General features: G+C 40.1%; 1 protein-coding gene and 1 long non-coding RNA gene across 26 annotated transcripts in view; both read right to left on the reverse strand.

The window, feature by feature from the left end:
* Nucleotides 1-18,413, reverse strand: part of LOC139938390 (uncharacterized) — a 205,872-nt gene that overhangs the window by 75,200 nt on the left and 112,259 nt on the right. The gene's annotated exons all lie outside the window — the stretch shown is intronic.
* LOC139938925 (uncharacterized) lies at nt 5,258-8,167 on the reverse strand. Its single transcript, XR_011786237.1, has 5 exons — nt 7,415-8,167; nt 6,814-7,146; nt 6,476-6,601; nt 6,180-6,387; nt 5,258-5,703 (listed from the first exon to the last, which is right to left on the reverse strand). It is a non-coding gene; the product is annotated as an uncharacterized lncRNA (long non-coding RNA).

The raw sequence follows: 18,413 nt of genomic DNA on the forward strand, positions 1-18,413 counted from the left end.
TAAATGAAGGGTTGTCAAATTTGTTTGAACTTATGCACATTTTAAAGAAAAACCCTCGCAAAATGTGTTATGAATATAACTCCTCTTTGATGAACCCTTCACCGTTGCCGTGACCCTGACTATTTCCCATTACGTTAGAGATTTTAATGTACATTTTTAGTATCTTGAAGAATTTTGCTGTGTTAGGTTTTTAAATTTTTACTGCGGGAAACCGGGAAACACATTTTTTTCGGTGTCAAAAACAGGGGCAAAATGTTACAATTTCATAATTTTTTTTATGGAATTGATTATGACGTCAGGGTTACATGACACACGCGCGTTCTATTCCAGCAGCGCTAGGCGGGCGCTTTGTTTTGTTTCTTTTGCGTGTCGACGAACGGGCTACACTAAACAGCATAATCTTCCCCAAAATGAGTTTCCTTAAAAACGGAGACGGCACACGCCGCACACGGATCTGACTATTTCCGGTAACATCATACAAAATAAACAAGTGATTTGCAAAAAAGAACAAACAACCTTTCCACACATTTGTTCAAATCTACATAACAAAAATAGACATATTCTGAGGCTTAAATTTTAGTACAAAAACTTAATTTTTTTTAAATAAAAAAACCTCTCGAAATATTTTTTTAAATTAATAAACAATTAGCTTGATCGAAAATGTAAACCTTTATGATTCATAAAACTGATTCATTTATTTAATCAAACTTGAGGTTTAGATATCATTGAATTTTTAAAAAGGACACCCACAGCTCATTGTGTATTCAAAACACGTTTTGATGCGCGCGTACCATGAATATGGAGCTGGGGTCGATTGACACTTTTCTGGAAACATGCTCATTACATTCTCGCATGCGCACAACTTTGTTCCCAGGGGTGATCGATCTCACTGCGCCATTTTTTCCCAGCATGCCTTGCTCGATCATAACCCCACTGGAATTGGCCAATTTAAATGTGCTATATGCTAGCACATTTAAATGAGCCATTATTGAGGGTACGTATTCATTATTCAATCTTTTCTACGCGCACACGCATGTCTTAAATCTTAAAGAATGTGTTTGTTTTTGTTTTGAAAAAACGTGTTCGTGTCATAAAAAACGCGGGCGTGATCAACACGCAAATATCTTAAAACTACGCGCGCACGCACTTGACATCTAATGCATAACAAATTTCCTGAGCCAATGAGTGTTTTTTCCCAGTACATCACTACCAGGGGTTAGTGACGAGGTATTGATAAGGCGGGCTTCCCATGGTAGCGAGGCTGAGTTGTGCACTAAGCAGACATACAATCGCGTCTGCGTCACGCACCCGTTACCCGTGTATAAAACAGCCCGATTGATGTTCCTACATTTTTTGCCAACCAAAAGGTTAGTGCGCACGCGCTATGTGCAATTTACATTTCATGAAAAGGGTATGGTTTGATGCATAGAGCTTTAAACATGTATGTTCATAGCTCTAATGTTTGATGACAATTAGTTAACAACAGGGTGGACCACGTGAAGGTTGTCATCTCCCATCCCACAAATAACAGTTTAAAGAGATCGTTTAAAATTTACATCGTTAATGAGTACTCAAACCCCCTAAATAAACACCATGGAAAATGTAATGGCCTTGTAATTAAAAAAATTTGTTTGGTGCATAGAGCTATGTTATATAGCTCTATTGTTTGATGACAATTAGTTAACAACAGGGTGAACCACGTGAAGGTTGTCATCTCCCACCCCACAATTAACAGTTAAAAGAGATCTTAATACATCGTTAATAAGTACTCAAACACCCTAAATTAACACTTCAACCAATGTCAACCTTGATGAGTACTCAAACTCTCTAAATAAACACCAAAGAAAATGTCATGACATTGTCATTACAAAATTGGTTTGGTGCATAGAGCTATGTAAACATGTTTATAAAGCTCTATTGTTTGATGACAATTAGTTAACAACAGGGTGGACCACGTGAAGGTTGTCATCTCCCACCCCACAATTAACAGTTAAAAGAGATCATAATACATCGTTAATGAGTACTCAAACACTCTAAATAAACATTGCAACCAATGTCAACCTAAAAGCGCCAGCCACCAACCCGGTCATTACCTCGCAGTGAAGACCGGGTCCTCGCACTGTTATTCCTTAATAAAACCCTAGAAAATGGCATGACCTTTGTAATTACAAAACCTCGATAATGAGTACTCGAAACCGTAAATAAACACCATAAACAATGTTATAACCTTGTAATCAAATAACGTCGTTAAGAGTACTCAAAAACTGGAATGATAACCCTTAATAAATACCGTGGACAATGTCTAGACCTTTGTAATAATAAACCTGGTTAATGAGTACTCAAACACAGACAAGGTCATGACCTTTAACATTACAAACTTTAAAAAGAGTTACTGAACCCTAAGTGTGTCACAATATTTACATGTCTTCAAATAGTAACCAGTAAAAAATATGGTGGCCACCATGTAAGGGTACCTCAGAACAGATACCATGTAAACGATTTAGAATAATAAATAAATGAATTACAGAGTGACACAAAATAAAAGTTACAATTTATAATTAATTCCATATTACAATACAAAAAATCGTTACATAAATCACCACTTATATACAGTCCCTAACATACTTGTTTAACGTCGTTAAGAGTACTGGACTGATTATTCGTATAAATACCATGGACAATGTCTAGACCTTTGCAATTAAAAACCTGGTTAATGAGTACTCAAACACACACAAGGTCATGACCTTTGACATAACAAACTTTTAAAAGAGTTCTAAACCCTAAGTGTGTCACAATATTTACATGTCTTCATATAGTTACCAGTAAAAAACATGGTAGCCACCATGTGAGGGTACTCCAGAACAGATACCATGTAAACAATTAGAATAATTAATAATTGAATTACAGAGTGACACAAAATAAAAGTTACAATTTATAATTAATTCATTATTACAATACAAAACTTCATTACATAAATCACCACTTATATACAGTCCTTAACACACTTGTTTAACGTCGTTAAGAGTACTGGACTGATTATTCGTATAAATACCATGGACAATGTCTAGACCTTTGCAATTAAAAACCTGGTTAATGAGTACTCAAACACACACAAGGTCATGACCTTTGACATAACAAACTTTAAAAAGAGTTCTAAACCCTAAGTGTGTCACAATATTTACATGTCTTCATATAGTTACCAGTAACAAACATGGTAGCCACCATGTGAGGGTACTCCAGAACAGATACCATGTAAACAATTAGAATAATTAATAATTCAATTACAGAGTGACACAAAATAAAAGTTACAATTTATAATTAATTCATTATTACAATACAAAACTTCATTACATAAATCACCACTTATATACAGTCCTTAACACACTTGTTTAACGTCGTTAAGAGTACTCGAAAACTGGACTGATTATCCATATAAATACCATGGACCATGTCTAGACCTTTGTAATTATAAACCTGGTTAATGAGTACTCAAACACACACAAGGTCATGACCTTTGACATTACAAACTTTAAAAAGAGTTACTAAACCCCAATTGTGTCACAATATTGACATGTCTTCATAAAGTAACCAGTAAAAAACATGGTGGCCACCATGTGAGGGTACCCAAGAACAGAAACCATGTAAACAATTAAAATAATAACTAATTGAATTACAGAGTGACACAAAATAAAAGTTACAATTTATAATTATTCATTAATACAATACAAAACTTCATTACATAAATCACCACTTATATACAGTCCTTAACACACTTGTTTAACGTCGTTACGAGTACTCGAAAACTGAACTGATCACCCTTAATAAATACCATGGACAATGTCTAGACCTTTGTAATTATAAACCTGGTTATGAGTACTCAAACACACATCCACAAGGTCATGACCTTTGATATTACAAACTTTAACAAGAGTTACTAAAGCCCAAGTGTGTCACAATATTTACATGTCTTCATAAAGTAACCAGTAAAAAAACATGGTGGCCACCATGTAAGGGTACCCCAGAACAGATATTATGTAAACAATAAGAATAATAACTAATTGAATTACAGAGTGACACAAAATAAAAGTTACAATTATATTTAATTCATTATTACAATACAAAACTTCATTACATAAATCACCACTTAAGTACAGTCCTTAACACACTTGTTTAACGTCGTTAAGAGTACTCAAAAACTGGACTGATTACCCTTAATAAACACCATGGACAATGTCTAGACCTTTGTAATAATAAACTTGGTTAATGAGTACTCAAACACACACAAGGTCATGACCTTTGACATAACCAACTTTAAAAAGAGTTCTAAACCCCAAGTGTGTCACAATATTTACATGTCTTCATATAGTTACCAGTAAAAAACATGGTAGCCACCATGTGAGGGTACCCCAGAACAGATACCATGTAAACAATTAGAATAATACATAATTGAGTTACAGAGTGACACAAAGTAAAAGTTACAATTTATAATTAATTATTATTACAATACAAGACTTCATTACATAAATCACCACTCATATACAGTCCTTAACACACTTGTTTAACGTCGTTAAGAGTACTCAAAAACTGAACTGATTATCCATATAAATATAATGGACCATGTCTATACCTTTGTAATTATAAACCTGGTTAATGAGTACTCGACCACACATAAGGTCTAGACCTTTGACATTACAAACTTTAAAAAGAGTTACTAAACCCCAATTGTGTCACAATATTTACATGTCTTCATAAAGTAACCAGTAAAAAACATGGTGGCCACCATGTGAGGGTACCTCAAAACAGATACCATGTAAACAATTAAAATAATAAATAATTGAATTACAGAGTGACACAAAATAAAAATTACAATTTATAATTAATTATTATTACAATACAAAACTTCCTTACATAAATCACTACTTATATACAGTCCTTAACACACTTGTTTAACGTCGTTACGAGTACTCGAAAACTGAACTGATACCCTTAATAAATACCATGGACAATGTCTAGACCTTTGTAATTATAAACCTGGTTATGAGTACTCAAACACACATCCACAAGGTCATGACCTTTGATATTACAAACTTTAACAAGAGTTACTAAACCCCAAGTGTGTCACAATATTTACATGTCTTCATAAAGTAACCAGTAAAAAAACATGGTGGCCACCATGTGAGGGTACCCCAGAACAGAAACCATGTAAACAATTAGAATAATAACTAATTGAATTACAGAGTGACACAAAATAAAAGTTACAATTTATATTTAATTCATTATTACAATACAAAACTTCATTACATAAATCACCACATATATACAGTCCTTAACACACTTGTTTACTTTTTATTGGTAATGAGTTTACTTTTACAAATAACCTTATGTTGTCTTGACTTTGCACTGAGCAAACATGTTTGTGTAAGTGGCAAAATGTCTATCTATCTAGATAATGTCGCTACATACTGCAGAAGGAAGGCCTCTTCATCACCATTCCAACTGGATCGTTCTTGCGCTTGTCGCATCCACGCCAACTTGGTCTGCCTCTCCGTCTTGTTTGTGTTCTTGGGGTTCATTCTGTTGACAATGTTCATCTGTTGTCATGACGCCTTAGATGAGGTGGTGAAGCAAGAGTTTAATTGGTGTTGCATAAGATGGCACAGCATCTTCACGTGTCCAACTCGAAGATGTTCGACCGTGTTAATCCTGTATTAAATATGATCAAAAAAGAAAGAAAAAACAGTTAGATTGAGATTTGGATTTAAAGGTCAAAGATGTGTGTATACTATATCAATACATGTAATTGCTTTTTATTAAGTATGCATATCCCTCACTCAGTGACCCTCCTGGCGCACGCTTTAACATACAGTTTTCAGGCAAGGTCAACGATCATCGCTCCTTCAAATATGCTTCTCCAAGACTATGGAACTCTCTTCCCAACAATATCATAGACTGTGCCATGCTACGAACATTTCAATCTAAACTTAAAACCCATCTTTTCAATCATATAAGCCCTTTGAGACTTTATTTTGTAATTTGCGCTATATAAGAACTGTTTATTATTATTATTATTAAGGTATATGGGAACTATGTTTGAATTATGAAACCTAAGAAATGTCTATTTTCTGCACTTGAATGGATTTCTACACTTTTATCTCAAGCTTCGCTAAAACAGATCATACCTTCAAATTCCACTTAGGACCCTGGTGAGTAGCTGAGAAATAAGTCTATCTCCTCAAGCCATGATGTATCTCTTTGTACTGTGACGTCACATCTTCATGGTCTTTGTTGACACGCAGTCGTCACAATCATCTTCCAGAAAATTACAATGTACTCGCATCAGTACAAACAATATCAAGACTTGGATCATCAGGGCCAAATTTCATAGAGCTGCGTAAGAACAAAAAGGATCCGAGCAAATGAAATGCACTGCGAAACGAAGTTTCGAGATTAAAGAGATCATTCTCTAGCTAACTACCTATGTTTGGTGCACTTCAATGACAACTGGGATGTTGTCTGCATAGGCAGGCATCCTCTCGGACGTTTTCATGTTGGCGCTTGTTATCAGAAGATCAGAAGGTATCCCAAGCAGATCTGCAGACTCCTGAAATATATGTCAATTAAGTCATTTCAGTATAATTATTTTCAACAAATACTTTTTACTGTAGAATAATTATAGTTCATGTAAGCAAGGTTGTATTTGGCACATGTACTACAATGTTATTTTTTTCACATCACTAATCCAGAAGAGGAAAACAGTTATGCTCCAGTCAAAATCACAAAGTTTGCCATCAATCAAACTAAAAAGAAACTTACCTTGTCTTGTCATTTTCCTCACAGCGTACAAAGGTCCAAATGATTACGTCATGGCCGGCATGTGCAGTTTCCATTGGACTCCCATGGGCAGATGGTTAAACATTTAACCAGTTCACCGTCGCCATAAAAAATAAATGACAATTACAAACTATTAGAAAAATGCACTTCGCCAGCAAGAGTTTAGAGATAAAGAGATCATTCTCTAGCTATCTACCTATGTTTGGTGCACTTAAATGACAACTGGGATGCTGTCCGAATAGTCAGGCACTGTTGCATCATGGCTTTTGGTCATAGGCAGGTAGTACACCACATCCCCAGCAGAACTGCAGACTCCTGAAATATATGCCAATCAAGTCATTACAAAATCATTATTCTCAGTAAACACTTCTCACCATAGAATAATATTCATGCCGCGAGGTTTAAAATTGGAAAACTGGTGATTTGCAAAGCTAAATTTTAGCACGGAGCCCCTTTTAAATCTAGACATAATCTTGATTTCAGGATAAATCTCAACAACTTACGGTCCCTCATTACTTCCCAAGCTATCAATACGTTCCCTCATTACTTCCCAAGCTATCAATCCACCTTAAAATAAACTTACCTTTTCCTGTAGTTTTCCTCAAAGATACACAGCTCCCATTGATGTCTTCATGGCTGCTGGAATGGCATGTGCAGTTTCCATTGGTCTCCCATAGGCAGATGGCTCACCGTCGCCGTAAAAAAAATTAAAGAAAAAATATAGACAATGAGAAAAATGCATCTGGAAATAGAGTTTTGAGTATAAAGAGATCATTCTGTAGCTATTCTACCTAGGTTTGTTGCGCTTCAGTCCCATCTGGGATATGTATTGTTTGAAGCTTTGCATGGTGTGGAGAAATAAGAATTTGTTAGTTGTAGATGATTTGATACAAAGAGCTCTAGGATGAGATTGTATTTTAGAAATATATTACACCCATGGGAGGCATTATGATGATGATCAAGGTGACTGTATCGTAAATGTATATGTTCCCAAAAGTAAAAATGATACAACTCACAGATTTGATATCCGGTGATTTAAACCAAAGCAATAAGAACAATGCCGTACCGCCAGTGCCTGCAGAGTGCTAAGTATTATGGGACATTTGTTCGTATTTCATTATTTTTCACCGACTTATCTAAGACCGGCTTATTGCAACAGGCTTAATGACTGACTAAGCTAAGACAGTCTAAGGCAGATATCCGCCCTATGTGTAAACCTCTTAACGGTGAGTATTGGCTCTGGAAAGACCCGGTTTGGTCTCGACGTTTCAAACAGTATATTCTGCTCGTCTTCAGGAGAATGCTGGACTACAGGCGATGGTCAAGCTTTAGAAGTGCTGGATGGATGAGCATTTGGGCGGGATGGATCAAAGCTGTTCTTGGCCGGTAATGCGTGTGAGTTGATTGCTGGCTGGATGTGTGTGCATTGTAGTGTGACATTCTTGTGATGAGCTGCTGCTGTAAGGGTTGGCTTGAGGATGTGTGACCAGATGTCGTTAATGAAGAAACCGGTGTCTTCTGGAACTGTATGGTGTGCTTGTAAATCGATGGCCTCCCTGACTCTGCATTGGTGCCAGGACTGTACATGAGCTATGAGTTTGGCTTGATTCCACTTGATGATGCTGTCGTGTTCGTGTGAATATTTGATGATGGCTGAATTGTTGAGGTGTTCCAGTGTGCCATGTGCTTTGTGTTCCTTGATTCTTGTTGAGATATTGCGCCCTGGTTCCATGATGTATACTTTACAGCAATCACAGGAATGTGGTAAACGCTGGCTTTGTCTTGAGTGTCTTGCTTGTCCCTGTGTGTGTGGAGTGATGCTTAAATCTTGTTTGATGCTGTGTGGAAGGTCTTGACTTGAGCTTGAATGAAGATACGTTGAAGCTTGTGAGAAGATAGGCCAATGTTTGGGAGGGAGATTGCAGCCTTGAACTCTGGTAGTTCATCTGGTGTGAGACTTGGCTTGGGCTCGCTGAGGTTGAAAGTTTTGTAGCCATTAAGTTGACGTGATGTCTTGATGTGTTGTAGTTTCTGCTTCAAGCTGCCCTTGTCACAGGTGTCCAAGGTCCAACGGACCAAGGTGTTGGAGACAGCAGACTTGAAGCAAGGATGGTGGAATAATGAGTTGTGAACGTATCTGTCGGTGTGCGTTGGCTTGCGATGTACCGTGTGGGCTAGAGTGCCATCAGCTTGTCTTGATACTTCGACACCTAGGAAGGAGATAGCATTGTTTTGTTCTTGTTCCATGTTGAATCGGATACGTAGATATTGACTGTTCAGTTGATGGAAGAATTTTTGGAGTGCTGTCTTGCCGTTGGGCCAAAACCACAAAGGTGTCGTAAATGTAGCAGAACCTGAGGTTGGGGCGAAGATTGGCGTTCTTGATACTGTCAAGTTAAAACTCCTCCATGTACAAATCCATCAGGACTGGAAAAAGAGGAGATCCCATGGTGGCCCCAGAGGTTTGTTCGTAGAATGTGTCTCGCCACCTGAATCTAAAAGCGGAGAAGCAGGTGATAAGGAGGTCATGGACTTGTTCTGGAGTGAGTCTTGTGCGTTCTGTCAGTGTAGGTTAGGCTTGAAGGCATTGTTCGGCGATGTTGCATTCTTCTTCAGTTGGTATGTTGGCGAATAGTGACATGATGTCAAAACTGCCAAGGATCTCAGTTGGACGGAGATGTATGTGTTTGATAATGTCGACGAACTTGCTTGAGTTGTTAATGTTATGTTCAGTGAGGCCAACTAGTGGATGGAGGGTCTTGGTGAGGTGTCTTGCAGTATTGTAGGTGGGTGACCCCGGGACGCCACGATGGGACAGAGAGGAACATCTGGCTTGTGGCTCTTGGGTTGGCCAAAGAAACGTGATCAGGCAGATGCGGATGGCTTGAGGTGACGGTACATGGTGTTGTCTATGACCTGCGCTTGATAGAGAGTGCAGAATTTGGCAGTGGGGGTGTGTTCGATGACTGAACAGGAGTTACTTGGCAGGCGTCTATAGGTATCAGTTGACAGGATGTCGGTTACCTTGTGGTCAGAATCTGTTGTGCACATGAACACAGTGGCATTACCAATGTTCGTTGACATGATGTGGATAGACTTGTCTTTGTGCCGGGCTCGGATAGCGGTGTGTTCTTGCTTGCTTGTGTTGGGTCTTGGTAACTGGGTGTTTGAAGAGTTTGCAGAATCTGGATGCGGACATGGTTGACGAATGTCTTGTCTAGATGTTTGAGTGCAGGTTCGGTAGACTGAATAATATCTTTGACTGGAATCGTGCAATGTGTGGGCGCCTGCACACCTCGCATGATTCAAGTCAAAGACATCAATCAGTCCACTGAACCTGCACTCAAACATCTGGAGAAAACAGTCGCCAACCAAGTCCGCATCCAAATTCTGCAAAGACTTCAAACGCCAAGTTACCAAGACCCTACACAAGCAGGCGAGAAAATGCCGATATCTGAGCCCTGCACAAAGACAAGTCCATCCACATCATGTCAGCGGACAAGGGTAATGCCACTATGGTCATGTCTACAACAGATTATGACCACCAAGTAAATGAAATCCTGTCAACTAATACCTACCAACGCCTGCCAAGGAACCCCAGCCCAGTCATTGAACGCACCATCACCACCAAACTCTGTACTCTCTATCAAGCGCAAGTCATAGACAACACCAAGTACCATCACCTCAAGCCATCCGCATTCACCTGCCCACATTTCTTCTGCCAACCCAAGATCCACAAGCCAGATGGTCCTCTTCGCCCCATCGTGGCATCCCAGGGTTCACCTTCTTACAACATTGCAACATACCTCACCAAGAACCTCCATCGACTAGTTGGCCTCACTGAACATCACATCAACAACTCAAGCAAGTTAGTCGACATCAGCAAGCATATACATCTCTGTCCAACTGATATCCTTGTCAGTTTTGATGTCGTGTCACTGTTCACCAACATACCAATCGAAGAAGCATGCAACATCGCCAAACAAAGCCTTCAAGCCGAACCTACACTGACAGACCGCACAAGCCTCACTCCAGAACAAGTCCACGACCTCCTCATCACCAGCGTCTACGCTTCCAGCTTCAGGTGGTGAGACAAATTCTATGAACAAACCTCTGGGGCCGCCATGAGATATCCTCTATCCCCGGTCCTGGCAGATTTGTTCACGGAGGAGTTTGAACTTGACAGCATCGAGAAGGTCGATCTTTGCCCTAACCTCTGGCTCCGCTACATTAACGACACCTTTGTGGTTAGGCCCTACGACAAGACAGCACTCCAAGAGTTCTTCCATCACCTGAACAGTCAACATCCACACATCCAATTCACCATGGAACAAGAACAAAACAACACTATCTCCGTCCTAGATGTCCAAGTAACAAGACAAGCTGATGGCACTTTAGCCCAAACGGTACACCGCAAGCCAACACACCCCGATAGATACCTTCACAACTCATCATTCCATCATCCTCGCTTCAAGTCTGCTGTCTGCAACACCTTGGTTTGCTGGGCCTTTAACACCTGTGACAAAGGCAGCTTGAAGCAGGAACTACACAACATCAAGACTTCACTTCAACTTAACGACTACAAGACATTCAATCTTAGCCAGCCCAAGCCAAGTCTCACAACATATGAACGACCAGAGTTCAAGTCTGCAATCACCCTCCCATATATCGGCCACACTTCTCACAAGTTTCAAAGTATCTTCAGTCAAGCTCAAGTCACGATCTTCCACACAGCACCAAACAAGATTCAAGCATCACTCCACACACACAAGGACAAGCGAGACACTCAAGACAAGCAGGCGTTTACCGCATTCCCTGTGATGCGGTAAAGTGTACTTCGCGGAAACCTGGCGCAGCATCTCAACAAGAATCAAGGAAACAAAGCACATGGCAGACTGGGACACATCGACAAATCAGCCAGCATCAAACATTCACAAGAACACGACCACATCATCAATTGGAATCAAGCCAAACTCATAGCATGAGCTGTGAGTTTGGCTTGATTCCACTTGATGATGCTGTCGTGTTCGTGTGAATATTTGATGATGGCTGAATTGTTGAGGTGTTCCAGTGTGCCATGTGCTTTGTGTTCCTTGATTCTTGTTGAGATATTGCGCCCTGGTTCCATGATGTATACTTTACAGCAATCACAGGGAATGTGGTAAACGCTGGCTTTGTCTTGAGTGTCTTGCTTGTCCCTGTGTGTGTGGAGTGATGCTTAAATCTTGTTTGATGCTGTGTGGAAGGTCTTGACTTGAGCTTGAATGAAGATACGTTGAAGCTTGTGAGAAGATAGGCCAATGTTTGGGAGGGAGATTGCAGCCTTGAACTCTGGTAGTTCATCTGGTGTGAGACTTGGCTTGGGCTCGCTGAGGTTGAAAGTTTTGTAGCCATTAAGTTGACGTGATGTCTTGATGTGTTGTAGTTTCTGCTTCAAGCTGCCCTTGTCACAGGTGTCCAAGGTCCAACGGACCAAGGTGTTGGAGACAGCAGACTTGAAGCAAGGATGGTGGAATAATGAGTTGTGAACGTATCTGTCGGTGTGCGTTGGCTTGCGATGTACCGTGTGGGCTAGAGTGCCATCAGCTTGTCTTGATACTTCGACACCTAGGAAGGAGATAGCATTGTTTTGTTCTTGTTCCATGTTGAATCGGATACGTAGATATTGACTGTTCAGTTGATGGAAGAATTTTTGGAGTGCTGTCTTGCCGTTGGGCCAAAACCACAAAGGTGTCGTCAATGTAGCGAAACCTGAGGTTGGGGCGAAGATCGACGTTCTTGATACTGTCAAGTTAAAACTCCTCCATGAACAAATCCATCAGGACTGGAAATAGAGGAGATCCCATGGTGGCCCCAGAGGTTTGTTCGTAGAATGTGTCTCGCCACCTGAATCTAAAAGCGGAGAAGCAGGTGATAAGTAGGTCGTGGACTTGTTCTGGAGTGAGTCTTGTGCGTTCTGTCAGTGTAGGTTAGGCTTGAAGGCATTGTTCGGCGATGTTGCATTCTTCTTCAGTTGGTATGTTGGTGAACAGTGACATGATGTCAAAACTGACAAGGATCTCAGTTGGACGGAGATGTATGTATTTGATAATGTCGACGAACTTGCTTAAGTTGTTAATATTATGTTCAGTGAGGCCAACTAGTGGATGGAGGGTCTTGGTGAGGTGTCTTGCAGTATTGTAGGTGGGTGACCCCGGGACGCCACGATGGGACGTAGAGGAACATCTGGCTTGTGGCTCTTGGGTTGGCCAAAGAAACATGATCAGGCGGATGCGGATGGCTTGAGGTGACGGTACATGGTGTTGTCTATGACCTGCGCTTGATAGAGAGTGCAGAATTGGGCAGTGGGGGTGCGTTCGATGACTGAACAGGAGTTACTTGGCAGGCGTCAATAGGTATCAGTTGACAGGATGTCGGTTACCTTGTGATCAGAATCTGTTGTGCACATGAACACAGTGGCATTACCAATGTTCGTTGACATGATGTGGATAGACTTATCTTTGTGCAGGGCTCGGATAGCGGTGTGTTCTTGCTTGCTTGTGTTGGGTCTTGGTAACTTGGTGTTTGAAGAGTTTGCAGAATCTGGATGCAGACATGGTTGACGAATGTCTTGTCTAGATGTTTGAGTGCAGGTTCGGTAGACTGAATAATATCTTTGACTGGAATCGTGCAATGTGTGGGCGCCTGCACACCTTGCATGATTTAAGTCAAAGACATCAATCAGTCCACTGAACCTGCACTCAAACATTTGGACAAGACAGTCGCCAACCAAGTCCGCATCCAAATTCTGCAAAGACTTTAAACACCAGGTTACCAAGACCCTAAACAAGCAGGCGAGAAAATGCCGATATCTGAGCCCTGCACAAAGACAAGTCCATCCACATCATGTCAGCGGACAAAGGTAATGCCACTATGGTCATGTCTACAAAGGATTGTGACCACCAAGTAAATGAAATCCTGTCAACTAATACCTACCAACGCCTGCCAAGGAACCCCAGCCCAGTCATTGACGCACCATCACCACCAAACTCTGTACTCTCTATCAAGCGCAAGTCATAGACAACACCAAGTACCATCACCTCAAGCCATCCGCATTCACCTGCCCACATTTCTTCTGCCAACCCAAGATCCACAAGCAAGATGGTCCTCTTCGCCCCATCGTGGCATCCCAGGGTTCACCTTCTTACAACATTGCAACACGCCTCACCAAGAACCTCCATCTACTAGTTGGCCTCACTGAATATCACATCACCAACTCAAGCAAGTTAGTCGACATCATCAAGCACATACATCTCCGTCCAACTGATATCCTTGTCAGTTTTGATGTCATGTCACTGTTCACCAACATACCAATCGAAGAAGCATGCAACATCGCCAAACAACGCCTTTAAGCCGAACGTACACTGACAGACCGCACAAACCTCACTCCAGAACAAGTCCACAACCTCCTCATCACCAGCGTCTACGCTTCCAGCTTCAGGTGGTGAGACAAATTCTATGAACAAACCTCTGGGGCCGCCATGAGATATCCTCTATCCCCGGTCCTGGCAGATTTGTTCATGGAGGAGTTTGAACTTGACAGCATCGAGAAGGTCGATCTTTGCCCTAACCTCTGGCTCTGCTACATTAACGACACCTTTGTGGTTAGGCCCTACGACAAGACAGCACTCCAAGAGTTCTTCCATCACCTGAACAGTCAACATCAACACATCCAATTCACCATGGAACAAGAACAAAACAACACTATCTCCATCCTAGATGTCCAAGTAACAAGACAAGCTGATGGCACTTTAGCCCAAACGGTACATTGCAAGCTAACACACCCCGATAGATACCTTCACAACTCATCATTCCATCATCCTCGCTTCATATCTGCTGTCTGCAACACCTTGGTTTGCTGGGCCTTCAACAACTGTGACAAAGGCAGCTTGAAGCAGGAACTACACCACATCAAGACTTCACTTCAACTTAACGACTACAAGACATTCAATCTTAGCCAGCCCAAGCCAAGTCTCACAACAGATGAACGACCAGAGTTCAAGTCTGCAATCACCCTCCCATATATCGGCCACACTTCTCACAAGTTTCAAAGTATCTTCAGTCAAGCTCAAGTCAAGATCTTCCACACAGCAACAAACAAGATTCAAGCATCATTCCACACACACAAGGACAAGCGAGACACTCAAGACAAAGCAGGCGTTTACCGCATTCCCTGTGATTGCGGTAAAGTGTACTTCGCGGAAACCTGGCGCAGCATCTCAACAAGAATCAAGGAAACAATGCACATGGCAGACTGGGACACCTCGACAAATTAGCCATCATCAAACATTCACAAGAACACGACCAAATCATCAATTGGAATCAAGCCAAACTCATAGCTCCTGTACAGTCCTGACACCAATGCAGAGTCAGGGAGGCCATCGAGATACAAGCACATCATAAAGTTTCACGAGACATAGGTTTCTTCGTTATGGACATCTGGTCACCCATCCTCAAGCCAACCCTCCCAGCAGCAGCTCATCTAAAGAATGTCACACTCCAATGCAATTCACATCCAGCCAGCAATCAACTCTCACGCATCACCGGCCAAGGACAGCTCTGATCCTTCCCTCCCAAATGCTCATCCATCCAGCGCAACTTAAGCTCCACCACCGGCGCCGCCTGCATTCCAGCATTCACATAAAGACGAGATTAAAGAGATAATTCTCTAGCTATGTACCTTTGTTTTGTGAGCTTCAGTCATCGACAGGTAGTACACCACATTCCCAGCAGAACTGCAGACTCCTGAAAATGTGTCAATCAAGTCAAAATATCAAGTGTAAAACCTCCACCTTCAATTGGTCCATTATTACAAAGAGCATCCCAAAATTGAGTCCTTGAGTTTTTCGATGATAATTTGTTATGCTTTCTTTCTCTCAAGTTTACTTCACAGTCGAACAATTGTCATGTTGTTTCCATTAAACCAACTTTCAAGAACTTTTTGAGAAGAAACCGACAGGACAGTTTGTGGACTAAAGGCTTAAAGACACTGGACACTACAGGTAATTGTCAAAGACCAGTCTTCACTCTTGGTGACGTATGTCAACATATGCATCAAGTAAAAACTTTTGAAAATTTGAGCTCAATTGATCGTCAAAGCTGCAAGACAATAATGAAAGAAAGCACACCCACCCTTGTTACACAAACTTATGTGCTTTCAGATGCTTGATTTCGAAACCTAAAAATCAAATGCTGATAACAATAATAACAATAACAGTAACAATAACAGTAACAGTAACAGTAACAGTAACAGTAACAGTAACAGTAACAGTAACAGTAACAGTAACAGTAACAGTAACAGTAACAGTAACAGTAACAGTAACAGTAACAGTAACAGTAACAGTAACAGTAACAGTAACAGTAACAGTAACAGTAACAGTAACAGTAACAGTAACAGTAACAGTAACAGTAACAGTAACAGTAACAGTAACAGTAACAGTAACAGTAACAGTAACAGTAACAGTAACAGTAACAGTAACAGTAACAGTAACAGTAACAGTAACAGTAACAGTAACAGTAACAGTAACAGTAACAGTAACAGTAACAGTAACAGTAACAGTAACAATAACAATAATAATAATAATAATAATAATTCATTTACATTGAGCCCATTCCATAAACTGTACAAAAGCGAATAACATTCTTATATATATATATATTTTTTTTTTGAATTTGACAACAGGAAAATAAACAGCAATCCAAACAATTGAATGAACAAGAACCTTACAGGACACATTGCAAAACATTAATACAGTAAACCCACATAAATTAGTAAAGGAACAATATATGCACAATTCAAGAATTTCCAAATTCATGGAAAATTACTTCTTTATCGAAAACTATGTTAATTCAGAGGGAGTTGGTTCTCGCAATGTTTTATACCATCACCCTCTCCCCATTCCTAGTTACCAAGTAAGGTTTGATGACAATAATTATTTTGAGTAACTAACAATAGTGTCCACTGCCTTTAAACCATAAATGCAGACTCCTGAAATACATTTCAATCAGGACAACATATATACACTCACGTCAAATACTTTTCACTGTATTTATTTTCTCATGTACCAAAGTGTTTGCTTCAAAATCCAAAATCCAAAAAAGCAAAACAGTTCCGCTACATGAAGGTAAATGATGTGGATCTTGAGTTTTGAGTTTTTGTGAATTTGAGTTTTGTGATGCAGTCATTTTCCAACATGCGAGTGGAGTTTGGGGACACCGCATGACTCTATGTCAAGTTAAAATGGTGCAGAATACAAACTGCGCTCTTTCAGAGCATGACATCATCATACAGCAAAAACAAATTGGTCTGTACATAAGCTCAGACTTGATGTTCTTTTGATTACAATTTGGAAACGAAACTGAAGAGTTTCTGTCAAAAAATGTATGGCCCTTTATATTTAAATTGCAATTGAAGGGTATCAAACACAATAGCATCTTACATTATCGAGTCCCCGTCCCCCCCCCCCCCCAATTTTTATTTTGACTCCAGCAAATGGAAAATTTGAGCATGGAGCCCCTTTTAAATCCGAACAAAATGTTTATTTCAGGATAAACTTAACAAATTACGCTCCCTCATTACTTTCCAAGCTATCAATCAAACAGAAGTTAAACTTACCTGGTCCTGTCGTTTTCCTCACAGCGTACATAGCTCCCAATGATGTCTTCTTGGTTGGTACTGGAATGGCATGACACCGTCTTCAAAAAAATAAAAGACGAAACAAAACAAAAAATTAGAAAAGTGCACTTCGAATCAGAGTTATTCCACTTTAGTTTATGAATGAAGGTGTAATAAATGGGGTGCGTGGTTGTTACACGACGTGTAGACAATGACGAATGGTGTGAAGTAGGAGATTAAGATTTCACATGCAAGCATGCTCGGATATGAGCTTAGTAGGTTTAGGTTAGTGTGCAACGCTGCGCATGCAGTAACTGGGCAGGACTTGCAAGTTTGGTTAGCAGAGTTACATTACTGATAGTAAGGGTGATAATATACCTTTCTTAGTGGTTGCAGGGCATGTGAAGATGAGAAGGACTCCATACCAGGTAACCAGACTCGGTCATTGCATGTAGGGAAAAAGGGTGACATTTCTAAATTAGACAACAAAAATCAGAGCACAGCCGGAGCACAGCATGAGCTGGCACAAGGTGCTTAAGAACAATAATTTTTGCATATGGGAATACAATTCATCTTGTTAATAATGTGTTTGATTTGGCTGCAGAAAGTCATAGCTCTACGGTCAGGACACTGTTCCGTTTGGGAAAGACGTGATCTTACAGGCTTGTTGTTTTAACTGTTGCTATGCAAGGACGTGAACGCAGAGAGAGAGAGAGAGAGTTAGTTTCGCCAATAATTTGTAAATTCTAAATATTTTTGAAAACTACATATATTTTGGTAACTTTTTATATATTTTTGAGCATTAATTATTCGTTAACTATATTTTTTTAACTTGATATTTTTTGTAAACTTAACTTTGTAAACTTTTTAAATTTCACATAAACTTTAACTTATTGTAAAATATCTATTTTAAATGTTGTTTCATTAT

This window comes from Asterias amurensis, chromosome 6 (assembly GCF_032118995.1).
Source record: "Asterias amurensis chromosome 6, ASM3211899v1".
In the NCBI taxonomy this organism is placed as follows: domain Eukaryota; kingdom Metazoa; phylum Echinodermata; class Asteroidea; order Forcipulatida; family Asteriidae; genus Asterias; species Asterias amurensis.